At 48.0% G+C, this 12,905-nt stretch overlaps 2 non-coding genes and 1 pseudogene across 2 annotated transcripts; all 3 read left to right on the forward strand.

Moving 5' to 3' along the window:
• Window positions 1-3,001: 3,001 nt before the first annotated feature.
• Window positions 3,002-4,812, forward strand: LOC149548661 (18S ribosomal RNA). Its single transcript, XR_016354751.1, has one exon. It is a non-coding gene; the product is annotated as an 18S ribosomal RNA (ribosomal RNA).
• Window positions 4,813-5,520: 708 nt separating this feature from the next.
• LOC149548662 (5.8S ribosomal RNA) lies at window positions 5,521-5,674 on the forward strand. The gene has a single exon (XR_016354931.1). It is a non-coding gene; the product is annotated as a 5.8S ribosomal RNA (ribosomal RNA).
• Window positions 5,675-5,921: 247 nt separating this feature from the next.
• LOC149548663 (25S ribosomal RNA) lies at window positions 5,922-7,700 on the forward strand (annotated as a pseudogene).
• Window positions 7,701-12,905: the final 5,205 nt, after the last annotated feature.

The raw sequence follows: 12,905 nt of genomic DNA on the forward strand, positions 1-12,905 counted from the left end.
ATAACAAAAGCTCTTGGCAACCCTCCCCAATAGAATTAGTGCTGGTGTTCGAGAAAGACACATTATTCAGATTTTGAATATTGGCACCAGCATCGTTTCTCTATTGGAAGGGCCATGAAGCCATCCCGATTTTTCTATGTGAGTGCTCTCTCCCCAGAGTCGTTCTCTTCGCAACAACTTCTTTGGCACAAAATTTTCAAAATGGTTCAGTAGCAGTTGTCATTTCAATGGTGCCATTGTGGTGGTTGCCTGGGAAGTGATATGAAGGGCGAGCTATCATCTAGCAGTTGGGTTGCGCATCATGAGTGACAAGGGAGCCTTTGTTATCAGAAGCTCCTCGTGGCCATTTGATCAGAAAACCCATTGCTTGTGTGGGCAAGGACGAATGCAGCCTCGGATTCCAAATGAAATGAGCAACATTGGATCTGTATATAAGAGCGGAATGAAGGATTCCAATGTGTGTCATTGCGGTGATCTGGAGAGCGATGCTAAGGGTGGGAGCTTGTGTCTAGAATTTGGGATGTTTGTGCGAGTGAGCAGGGGGGGCTTCTCTTCTCGGAACCTCTCTATGGCCTTTGTATATAGACCCAGTGCCGATGATATCGATGGATGCAAGCCCTTGGATTCCAAATTTGTTCATAGCTAACATTGGTCTTTGTGAGAGATGGGTACGAAAGCACATCCCGATTGCTAGGCAGGAGCTCCCCAAGGTTGCCTCTGTGCCAACTCGATAGGCACAACATTGGGAATGGTTTGACAGCGGTTGTCATTTCAATGTGTCATTGGGGGATGCCTTAAAAAGTGGCCTTTCAAGGGCGAGCTCGCATCTAGCACTTGGATTGTGCGTCACATCACAAGTGAATGGGGAGATCTCTCTATGAACGGAGGCATGGTGATTGCAAGAGAAAATTGACTTAGTCAGAGCATTGGCCTCGAGCCATTGTTACGACCTTGCAATTTCTCTTTAATTGCAACCTATGTTTGCGTAGTAGCAGAGTTTTCATGTAAGATGGGCCTTGTTCTTGAGAGTTCCAGGAGATGACCTCCAGAACTTTTGGATTGGGCCCCTTCAAGGTGAAACTCATCCAGTTGATTGGATGAAGCTCGATGTCCTTGTATCTATTCCGAGATGGTAATGATGATCATTAATCTGTGGCAGTGAGTATATATCCCATTCGGTAATATCGCAGTGGCGGAGCTGGTGGGAAGTACTTGTTGCTTTGTTTTGTTGGATATACCCTATATTTAGGTGTCTGCATGGCTTGCAACACACTGCACATTTGGTGTTCGATTCTAAGATGTGCTTGTTACTGAGTGTGTATGGAGTTGTATCTTTTAGCCAAGGGCTCCATCTCATTGGCACGTTCTATCATTGCATTTTTATCCTTCCCAAACAGCAAGAAGGAAAGAGATGGTTGCACGGGTGCATTGCTCGACGTCCCTAATTTCATCAAGGGTCCACTCTCCACCCTAAGTTTTTGCCGATGGGTAGAGCCTTGGGATTGAGAGGGGGGCCAGCGAAAGGTTTGGCTGCCACATAATTTATTCGCTAGTGTGTTCTCGCTGCATGCTCGCCTCTTCACTATCTCATCCTACAGAAGTGCATGGCACTGTTGTGACAACCTTTGTGGTCCGGGCCAATAGAAGTGTAGAGTATTACCGATAATTTTTTTTTGGATGCAAAAACTCTCCATGCCCTATCTTTCCCTATGCGATCCGAATGGCTATGGCTCATGGGTTCTGCAGGAGATACTCTTCTTCAGCTCCCCCCTAAAGAGAGCGTTCGGTGTTTGCATTGTGTGGACAAAAAGCCCAAGGCATTTCATCTCTCTTCAGATGCAAAATTCTGGGAGGGCTTGTCGAAGTATGGCCATTTGTACGGGGTGCACCAAAAAGCGTGTAGGGGGCATATGCCTAGGAAATGGATGTCTCTGAGTGTCCTTACTTGGTCGTGTGCGCGGTGTACATCTTTGCATTACCACTTTGCTGTGAGCATTTGTGATTTGAGCATTTTGGGGGAACGGGTTTCGTACAAGATGTTCTTCTCAGGCTCCTGCAAACTAGAGTGCTCGCCTTTGCAATGCCCCGACAAGTGCAAGCCCAACGTGTCTGTCTAGGGGAAGAAATCACATGAACGCTTTTTGCCGAGATGTGGGTGCTCGCGGGTGGTTCCCTCATGGTGTAGTTCTTTGGTATGTGCATGTGCATGATATTGAAGCTTGTCCAACAATGCTAGTGTGAGAGTGTTCACCCATAGGAACTTTTCTTTACTTGCACTGGCAGATCACGTGTCACGAGGAATGGTTAGCAAGGCTGTGCTGGGAAAGGAGATATTTGCCAGAGGTTAGACATGTCCATGTATGTGGGCGAGCTCTCATCACCTATAAATGTGCAAAGGTAGTGTTATACACGATGCCCTTGAGCGGCCTTATAATTGAGGTGGTTGCGTGCACAGTGATGCCCTCGCCAATTGCATAACTAGCCATGTTTTTGACTCGCACGACCCTTCACCCTTCAGCATGGTGGTCTTCATTGGCACTTTGGCAACCAGCTCTTCGTCATGGGAAAATGTTTTTTGCGATCAAGATGGATTTTGTCTATGCGGGTGCACCTCAATAGGTGTGTAGGAGGCATATGCCTGGGAAATGGATGTCTCTGAGTGTCCTTAAAATTGAGGTGGCTACGATAGACTCGAGGCTTCTGTCTGAGTAGTGGCGACAGTGAGTTCGAGGGTAAAGGGTTTTGTACGGGATGTTCTTCCCAGGTGCCTGTGAACCGAGGCTCCCTGTTCAGCCCTCTCCGGTTGACGATGGGACACTTTCCTCTTGTGTGAAATCTTTGAGCGTTGCGAGTCCTGCATGTGCTATGAATGTCATTCTTGTTGCTTTTGTGGCAGATTATGTTTGGATGCATGACGGAGCGAATGCAAATTTCGGTTTCCCATTGCAGCAGGCATCCCTTGGTTGTAGCAGGTCTTGGGGGTTCCCTCATTGTTAGAAGCTACCTGGTCGATCCTACCAGTAGTCATATGCTTGTCTCAAAGATTAAGCCATGCATGTCTAAGTATGAACTATTTCAGACTGTGAAACTGCGGATGGCTCATTAAATTAGTTATAGTTTCTTTGATGGTACTTTGCTACTCGGATAACCATAGTAATTCTAGAGCTAATACGTGCACCAAATCCTGACTCTCGAAAGGGATGCATTTATTAGATAAAAGGCCGATGTGGGCTCACCCGCTATTCTGGTGATTCATGATAACTTGACGGATTGCACGACCTTTGTGCTGGCGATGCTTCATTCAAATTTCTGCCCTATCAACTTTCGATGGTAGGATAGAGGCCTACCATGGTGGTGACGGGTGACAAAGAATTAGGGTTCAATTCCGAAGAGGGAGCCTGAGAAACGGCTACCACATCCAAGGAAGGTAGCAGGTGCGCAAATTACCAAATCCTGACACGGGGAGGTAGTGACAATAAATAACAATACTGGGCTCATCGAGTCTGGTAATTGGAATGAGTACAATCTAAATCCCTTAACGAGGATCCATTAGAGGGCAAGTCTAGTGCTAGCAGCCATAGTAATTCTAGCTCCAATAGTTTATATTTAAGTTGTTGCAGTTAAAAAGCTCATAGTTGGACCTTGGGTCGTCACAGTTGGTCCACCTTCTGGGTGTGCACTGGCCCTCACATCCCTTCTGCCAACGGCGTGTTCCTGGCCTTAATTGGCTGGGTCATGGTTCCGGCACCGTTACTTTGAAAAAATGAGAGTGCTCAAAGAAAGCCTATGCTCTAAATACATTAGCATGGAATAACGTGATAGGAGTCTGGTCCTGTTCCGTTGGCCTTCGAGACCAGAGTAATGATTAATAGGGACTGTCGGGGGCATTCGTATTTCATTGTCAGAGGTGAAATTCTTGGATTTATGGAAGACAAACCACTGTGAAAGCATTTGCCAAGGATGTTTTTATTAATCAAGAATGAAATTTGGGGGCTCGAAGACGATCAGATACCATCCTAGTCTCAACCATAAACGATGCCGACCAGGGATCAGTGGATGTTGCTCTAAGGACTCCACCAGCACCTTCTGAGAAATCAGAGTGTTTGGATTCTGGGGGGAGTATGATTACAAGGCTGAAACTTAAAGGAATTGACAAAAGGGCACCACCAGGAGTGGAGCCTGCGGCTTAATTTGACTCAATACGGGGAAACTTACCAGGTCCATACATAGTAAGGATTGACAGATTGAGAGCTCTTTCTTGATTCTATGGGTGGTGGTGCATGGCCATTCTTAGTTGGTGGAGTGATTTTTCTAGTTAATTCCATTAACGAACAAGACCTCAGCCTGCTAACTAGCTACACGGAGGTTCCCCTTCACAGCCAGCTTCTTAGAGGGACTATGGCCTCCTAGGCCATGGAAGTTTGAGGCAATAACAGGTCTGTGATGCCCGTAGATGTTCTGGGCCACACGCGTGCTACACTGATGCAACCAACAAGTTTCTCTCCCTGGCCTGAAAGGTTTGGGAAATCTTGCCAAATTGCATCGTGATGGGGATAGACCATTGCAATTATTGATCTTCAACGAGGAATTCCTAGTAAGTGTGAGTCATCAGCTTGCGTTGACTACGTCCTTGCCCTTTGTACACATCGCCCATCGCTCCTACCGATTGAATGATCCGGTGAGGTGTTCGAATCATGGTGATGACAGTGGTTCTTGTCAGCGACGTCGTGAGAAGTTCACTAAACCTTATCATTTAGAGGAAGGAGAAGTCATAACAAGGTTACCGTAGGTGAACCTACGATAGGATCATTGTTGGTTTGAGACACTGAATCATGTAGGGGATGGAGCTGGCCTCCTCCCCGCCCCCGAAATCTCAGCGACGTGCGGACACTCGGCCTTGCAGCAATGTGCTGGATGGCCAAGCTATGGGTGTAGCGCCATCAAGGTTGAGGGTCACATCGAATGCCCGTGATCAAAAGCATAGATTCCTCGCGGGGCGAAGAAGGAGACTCGGATGCAATCTGGTTTAGGATCAGTGCCTTCGAATGACGTCCACGTCAAAGCGAGAGGTCTCTTCTCGGTTGCAATTTAGAGGGGGTCCGAGCCTTGTCCCCTGTTGAGATTTCATGGTCCGATCGCGTGCGCGGCACTGTGCCAGGGATCCATCATTTCGACGATAGCAAGTCGAGATTGCCACAACCCCCCGTTGCCTTGCCCAGGTGTGTTGACTCGTCGCTTGGAGCATTTTGTGTTTAGGATGGGTGCACTTGCATGATTTGTGAGGAAGGGGCCCTGTTTTCTAACATGGCTCTCCCATGCATCACCTCCCACCTTTACGAGGTGATGGGGTGGGGACACACCACAATGTTCCTCGTCGCACCCATTGCATGCTCAAGGTTCAGGATGTGTCAACACCCAACACACGGGTGCATCACGCACCCTTAGAAATTGAAAGAATGAAGCGCGAGCCAGCGCCTTGCGCGCTTGGGTCGCCGAAAGAAAAAAACAAAAAAAAATCATGACTCTCAACAATGGATATCTCGGCTCTCGCAAAGATGAAGAATGTAGCGAAATGCGATACTTAGTGTGAATTGCAGAATCCTGTGAATCGTCAAGTCTTTGAACGCAAGTTGCACCCGAGGCCTCGGCCAAGGGCACGTCTGCTTGGGTCTCGCACTACAAAATTTTGCCCTCCCTAGCGAGGAGCGGAGATGGCCGTCCACATCCACAAGTGGCATGCGGTTGGTTGAAATGAGCACAAGGTCCATCGATCCATCGCGATGAGCGGTGGCTCGCAAAGGCCAGCGTTGGTTTGCGCTGATTGAATGATTCCTCGCGAGGAAATTTATTCTGGGCTCAGCGGCCTACCACAGTGCAGGCATTGCTGCATCTCTACTGCATCCCCAAGTTAGGCGTGAGTACCCGCTGAGTTTAAGCATATCAATAAGCGGAGGAAAAGAAACTTACCAGGATTCCCCTAGTAACGGCGAGCGAATCAGGAAGAGCCCAGCATGAAAATTGATGGCCACGCCTATCGAATTGTAGTTTTTAGAAGTGTCCTTAGCGACAGACTAGGCCCAAGTCCCCTGGAAGGGGGTGCCGGAGAGGGTGAGAGCCCCGTCGGGCCCAGACCCTGTCGCACCATGAGGTGCTGTCGGCGAGTCGGGTTGTTTGGCAATGCAGCCCTAATCGGGTGGTAAATTCTATCCCAGGCTAAATATGGGTGAGAGAATGATAGCGAACAAGTACCGCAAGGGAAAGATGAAAAGGACTTTGAAAATTGAGTTAAAGAGTACTTGAAATTGCCGGGAGGGAAGCAGATGGAAGCTGGCAATGTGGCCCGATCGAATACGGAAAGGTGTGAGCTAGTCCGCCGCTCGATTCGGGGGACGTGCCAGCGTGAGCTATTGTGGCAGCACAAGCGCGACCTTCTCATCGCACAAATACTTCCATCACGGTGGTCGAGGAGCAAAGTGCACACCTTTACAGCGGGCTCTCAGGCACCTGTGCGCTCATGGCGCTGGCCAGTGGGCTTTCCATCTGACCCGTCTTGAAACATGGACCAAGGAGTCTAACATGTGTGCGAGTTGGCGGGTTAGGAAAACCCGCGAGGTGCAAGGAAGCTGACTGGAAAGATCCCCTCTCGGGGGGTGCACCACCGATCGACCCTGATCTTCTGTGAAGGGTTCAAGTGTGAGCACAACTATTCAGACCCGAAAGATGGTGAACTATGCCTGAGCAAGGTGAAGCCAGAGGAAACTCTGGTGGAGGCCCACGGTGATACTAACATGCAAATCGTTCGTCTAACTTGGGTATAGGGGCGAAAGACTAATCGAACCGTCTAGTAGCTGGTTTCCTCCGAAGTTTCCCTCAGGATAGCTGGAGCTCATGTGCGAGTTTTATCGGGTAAAGCAAATGATTAGAGGCATCGGGGGCGTAACACCCTCAACCTATTCTCAAACTTTAAATAGGTAAGTCAGCATGGCTGCTCTGTTGAGCCATGCCACGGAATCGTGAGCTCTAAGTGGGCCATTTTTGGTAAATAGAACTGGCGATGCGGGATGAACTGAAAGTCAAGTTACGGTGCCAAATTGCATGCTAACCCAGATCCCACAAAAGGGTGTTGGTTGATTAAGATAGCAGGACGGTGGTCATGGAAGTCGAAATCCGCTAAGGAGTGTGTAACAACTCACCTGCCGAATCAACTAGCCCCAAAAATGGATGGCGTTGAAGTGTGCAACCTATACTCGGCCATCGAGGCAAGTGCCAGGCTTCGATGAGTAGGAGGACGCGAGGGTTGTTGCGAAACCTTGGGCGTGAGCCTAGGTGGACCGGCCCCCAGTGCAGATCTTGGTGGTAGTAGAAAATATTCAAATGAGAAATTTGAAGACTAAAGTGGGTAAAGGTTCCATGTGAATAGCACTTGGACATGGGTTAGTCGATCCTAAGAGATGGGGAAACCCTGTTTCAAGGGTGCAGTTTACGCGATCATCGATAGGGAATCGAAAGGGCAAAAAAATCTCCCAAGTGCCGAATTCCCCATGGGTGGGGTTTTGTAATTTCCACGAGTGCGAAAAAGTCTTCCAAGTGCAATTTCCATGTGGGTTGGGTTTGCAATTTCTGTGAGGGCGGAAAAATCTTCCAAGTCCAAATTCTAGGCGTGTGGGGTTTCATAATTTCCAAGTGCCAAATTTTGAGTGGGTGGGGTTTGTAAATTCTGCGAGGGCGGAAAAATCTTCCAAGTCCATATTCTAAGTGGGTGGGGTTTGTAAATTTTCGTGAGGGCAAAAAAATCTTCCGACTGTAAATTCCAGGCGGGTCCCCGGGTTTTGTAATTTTCACGAGGGCAGACAACTCATGTACGTGATCCAAAATTGGTCAACTTATTTTTTTGGTTAACGCCCAAAGTTTTGAACTCAAATCGAGTTGGCTACCTCGACTCGAATCGCCTCCGAATTTTTTGCACAACGCATGTCACCGTGCTCGACTTGATTCTAACTGCCTCGAGTCATGTACGTGGTCCAAAAGAGGTCAACATTTTTTTTTTGGGTTAATGCCCAAAGTTTTCAACTCGAACCGTGTCGACAACTCCGACACGAATCGCCCCAACTACCCGAACCCCAACTCGAATTGCGTCGAGCCTTAACTACCTCCAATTTTATTGCATGACTCATGTCACCATGCTCAACATGATTCTAAGTGCGCTGAGTCATGTGCGTGATCCAAAGGCGGTCAACTCTTTTTTTGGGTTAACGCCCAAAGCTTTCAACCCAAATTGTGTCGGCAACCCCGACTCGTATCGCCTCGAGCCTTAACTGCCTCCAGTTTTTTTGCAAGACTCATGTCACTGTGTTCAACTTGGTGCCCCGAGTCATGTACATGATACAAAAGTGGTTAACTTCTTCCTTCTTTGGTTAACACCCAAAGATTTCAACCCGAATCGTTTCAGCAACCCCGACTCAAATTGCCTCAAGCCTTAATCGCCTACAATTTTTTTGAACCACTCATGTCACCATGCTTGACTTGATTCTATGTGCCCCAAGTCATGTACATGATCCAAAAGTGATTAACTCTTTTTTTGACTAATGGCCAAAGTTTTCGAATCGACTCAGCTACCCCGACTCGAATTGCCTCGAGCCTTAACCGCCTCCATTTTTTTTCTCGCTCAACTCATGTAACTGCACTCACCTTGATTATGAGTGGCTCGAGTCACTCACATGATCCAAACTGAGTAACTTTTTCTTTTTTCTTTTTTTTATCAAGTCCCAAAGTTTTGAACTCGGATAGAGTCGGATGCCCCAACTCGAGTCGTCTCCAAATTTTTCGCACGACTCATGTCACCGTGCTCAACTTGATTCTAAGTGCCCTGAGCCATGTACATGATCCAAAAGCGGTTAACTTTTTCTTTTTGGTTAATGCCCAAAGTTTTCAACCCGACCTGCCTCGAGCCTTAATGGCCTCAAATGTTTTTGCACGACTCATGCCACCGTTGACTTTTCGCTCAAATCATGTCACCCAGGGCACCTCGATGCTACGTGACCCGAGCCCTGTGCGCGATCCAAAACTGGGTAATATTTTTTTTTGAACTCCCAAAATTTCATTCTTTTTTGCCATATGGGGCCTATCATGATCTCTTTTTATAAAGAAAATTCTCAAATCGGATAGTTTCAGCTACCCTACCTCAAATCTGGCTAGCTAGGCATAATGCCTCAAGTCGGCTCGGCAATACATGAACTGAAACTTGTGCATGATCCAAAAGCAGGTAACTTGTTTTTTTTAATTTTGTAATGCCCAAAATTTAGCGCTTTTCGCTGTACAGGGCCTCCCATGATTTGTTTTTTTTTTTTTTTTCCCTCGTCGACCCACTCTGGCGACCCAGTTGGGTCACCCGAGGCTGGGGCGACAGAGTCGGGTGACCCAAGTTGGGTCGACCCAGGTGTGCGATCCTGGCTGGGGATAGCAAGTTGATTCTATAAGTTTGCTTGCCAATTTTGCTAGCCAGGTCAGCTCACCAAGTCATCTAACCATGTGGTCTTTACCAAATCAAGAATTGACTCTTTAAGTCCGCTCACAGCTCATCAAGTAGGCTCACCAAGATGACTTATCATCTCACCTCACCAGGTTGCCCCACCAGGTCACCTCTTCTATAAGACCGCTCACCATGTCAGCTCCCCAAGTCAGCTCACCAGGTTGACTATTCAGGTTGCCTCACCAAGTCGACCCCTTAAGTTCCCTCACCAAGTTAGCTCCCTAAGTTAGCTCAGCAAGTCGAATCACCTAGTCATTTTACCACCTTGCCCCAGCAAGTGTGCTCGCCAAGTTGCCCCACCGAGTTGCTTCTCTAAGCCCACTCACCATGTCAGCTCACCAAGTCGGTTGTTCAAGTACGTTGTCAATTCAACTCTTTATGTTCGCTCACCAGGTCAGCCTGCCCAAGTTGCCTCTTTAAGTTCGCTCACCAGGTTGGCCCACCCAAGTCACATTAGCAAGCTAACTCGCTAAGTCACCTCACGAAGTTGACTCTTTAAGTGTGCTCACCAAGTCAGCTCACCAAGTCGACTCACCATCTCGCCTCGATAAGTTGGCTTGCCGAGTTACCCCACCAAGTTGTTGCCTCTTTAAGCCCACTCACCGTGTCAACTCGTCAGGTCGGCTCACCAAGTCGACTAATCAAGTAGGCCCACCAAGTTGCCTCAAGGATAGCTCCTCACCATGAGTCGCCTCACCATATTGACTCAATGAGTCGCCTCACCATGTTGACTCTTTGAGCCCGCTCGCCAGGTCAACTCACCAAGTTGACTCGAGCACGTTGCCAAGTCGACTCTTTAAGTTCGCTCGCCAGGTTGACTCGCCAACCCATCTCACCATGTCATCTAAACAAACCAACTCGCCGAGTCGCCTCACCACATTGGCTAACTAATTCCACTCACTAAGTTGCCCCACCAACTCGCCTTGTCAGGCCCACTCACCACCTCACCCCATTAGGCCCACTCTCACCAAGTTGACTCTTTAAGTCTGCTCAGCAAATCAAGCCACCAAGTGCTCTCACCAAGTTGACTCTTTGAGTCCGTTCATCAAGTCGCCCCACTAAGTACTCTAACCAAGTTGATTCTTCAAGTGCATTCATCAAGTCGTCCCACCAAGTACTCTCACCAAGTCGACTCTTTAAGTCCTTTCATCAAGTCACCCCACCAAGTACTCTCACCAAGTCAACTCTTTACGTCTGTTCATAGAGTCACCCCACCAAGTCGACCCTTCAAGTGCGTTCATCAAGTCACCCCACCAAGTCGACTCTTTAAGTTCATTCATCAAGTCACCCCGCTAGGTCAGCCCACAAATTACTCTCACCAAGTCGACTCTTTAAGTTCGTTCATCAAGTCACCCCACCAGGTCGGCCCACCAAGTCGACTCTTTAAGTTCGTTCATCAAGTCACCCTGCCAGGTCAGCCCATTAACTACTCTCACCGAGTTGACTCTTTAAGTTTGCTCAACAAGTCACCCTGCCAGGTCAGCCCACCGAGTACTCTCACCAGGTTGAATCTTTAGGTTTGGTCATTAGGTCACCCCACCAAGTACTCTCACTGAGTCAACTCTTTAAGTTCAGTCATCAAGTCGCTTCACCAGGTCAGCCCACCAAGTACTCTCACAAAGTTGACTCTCTAGGTTCGTTCATCAATTCACCCTGCCAGCTCGGCCCACCAAGTTCTCTCACCAGGTCGACTCTTTAAGTTCGTTCATCAATTCACCCCGCCAGTTCGACCCACCAAGTACTCTCACAAAGTCGACTCTCTAAGTTCGTTCATCAAGTCACCCTGCTAGGTAAGCCCACCAAGTACTCTCACCAAGTCACCCCGCTAGTTTGACCCACCAAGTTGACTCTTTAAGTTCGTTCATCAAGTCACCCGGCCAAGTAGGCCCACCAAGTTGACTCTTTAAGTTTGTTCATCAAGTTACGTGACCAGGTCAGCCCACCGAGTACTCTCACCAAGTTGACTCTTTAAGTTTGTTCATCAAGTCACCCGGCCAGGTCGGCCCACCAAGTCACCAAGTAATCTCACCAAGTCGACTCTCTAAGTTCGTTCATCAAGTCACCCCACTAGGTTGGCCCACCAAGTCGAATCTTTAAGTTTGTTCATCAAGTCACCCCACCAAGTACTCTAACCAATTTGATTCTTCAAGTGCGTTCATCAAGTCACCCGACCAAGTACTCTCACCAAGTCGACTCTTTAACTATGTTCATCAAGTCACCCCACCAGGTACTCTCACCAATTTGACTCTTTAAGTTTGTTCATCAAGTCACCACACCAAGTACTCTCACCAAGTCAACTCTTTAGGACCGTTCATCAAGTCACCTTGCCAAGTCAACCCTTGAATTCTGTTCATCAAGTCACCCCACCAAGTACTCCCACCAAGTCGACTCTTTAAGTCAGTTCACGAAGTCACCCAACCAGGTTGGCCCACCAAGTACTCTCACCAAGTCGACTCTCTAAGTCTTTTCATCAGGTCACCCCACCGAGGACTCTCGTCTAGTCAACTCTTTAGGTCCGTTCATCAAGTCACCCTGCAAAGTCAACCCTTTAAGTTCGTTCATCAAGTCACCCCACCAAGTCGACTCTTTAAGTCCTTTCATCAAGTCACCCCACCAAGCTGACTCTTTAAGTCCATTCATCAAGTCACCAGAACAACTACTCTCACCAAGTTGACTCTATAAGTTCGTTCATCAAGTCACCCCACCAGGTTGGCCCACCAAGTACTCCCACCAAGTCGACTCTTTAAGTTCGTTCATCAGTTCGCCTCACCAAGTACTCTCACCAAGTCAACTCTTTAGGTCTGTTCATCAAGTCACCCCGCCAAGTTGACCCTTTAAGTCCATTCATCAAGTCACCCCACCAAGTACTCTCACCAAGTTGACTCTTTAAGTCCGTCCAGAAAGTCACCCCACCAGGTCAGCGCACCAAGTACTCCCACCAAGTCGACTCTTTAAGTCCGTTCATCAGTACACCCCGCCAAGTACTCTCACCAAGTTGACTCTTTAAGTCTGCTCATCAAGTCGAGCCACCAAGTACTATAACCAAGTAGACTCTTTGAGTCCATTCATCAAGTCGCCCCACCAAGTACTCTAACCAAGTCGATTCTTCAAGTGCATTCATGAAGTCGCCCCACTAAGTACTCTCACCAAGTTGACTCTTTAAGTCCTTTCATCAAGTCACCCCACCAAGTACTCTCACCAAGTCAACTCTTTATGTTCGTTCATAGAGTCACCCCACCAAGTTGACCCTTCAAGTGCGTTCATCAAGTCACCCCACCAAGTTGACTCTTTAAGTTCATTCATCAAGTCACCCCGCCAGGTCTGGCCACAAATTAGTCTCACCAAGTCGACTCTTTAAGTTCGTTCATCAAGTTAC

The sequence above is a fragment of the Cupressus sempervirens genome, chromosome 7, assembly GCF_028749045.1.
Source record: "Cupressus sempervirens isolate cs-2001-9-10 chromosome 7, ASM2874904v1, whole genome shotgun sequence".
Lineage (NCBI taxonomy): Eukaryota > Viridiplantae > Streptophyta > Pinopsida > Cupressales > Cupressaceae > Cupressus > Cupressus sempervirens.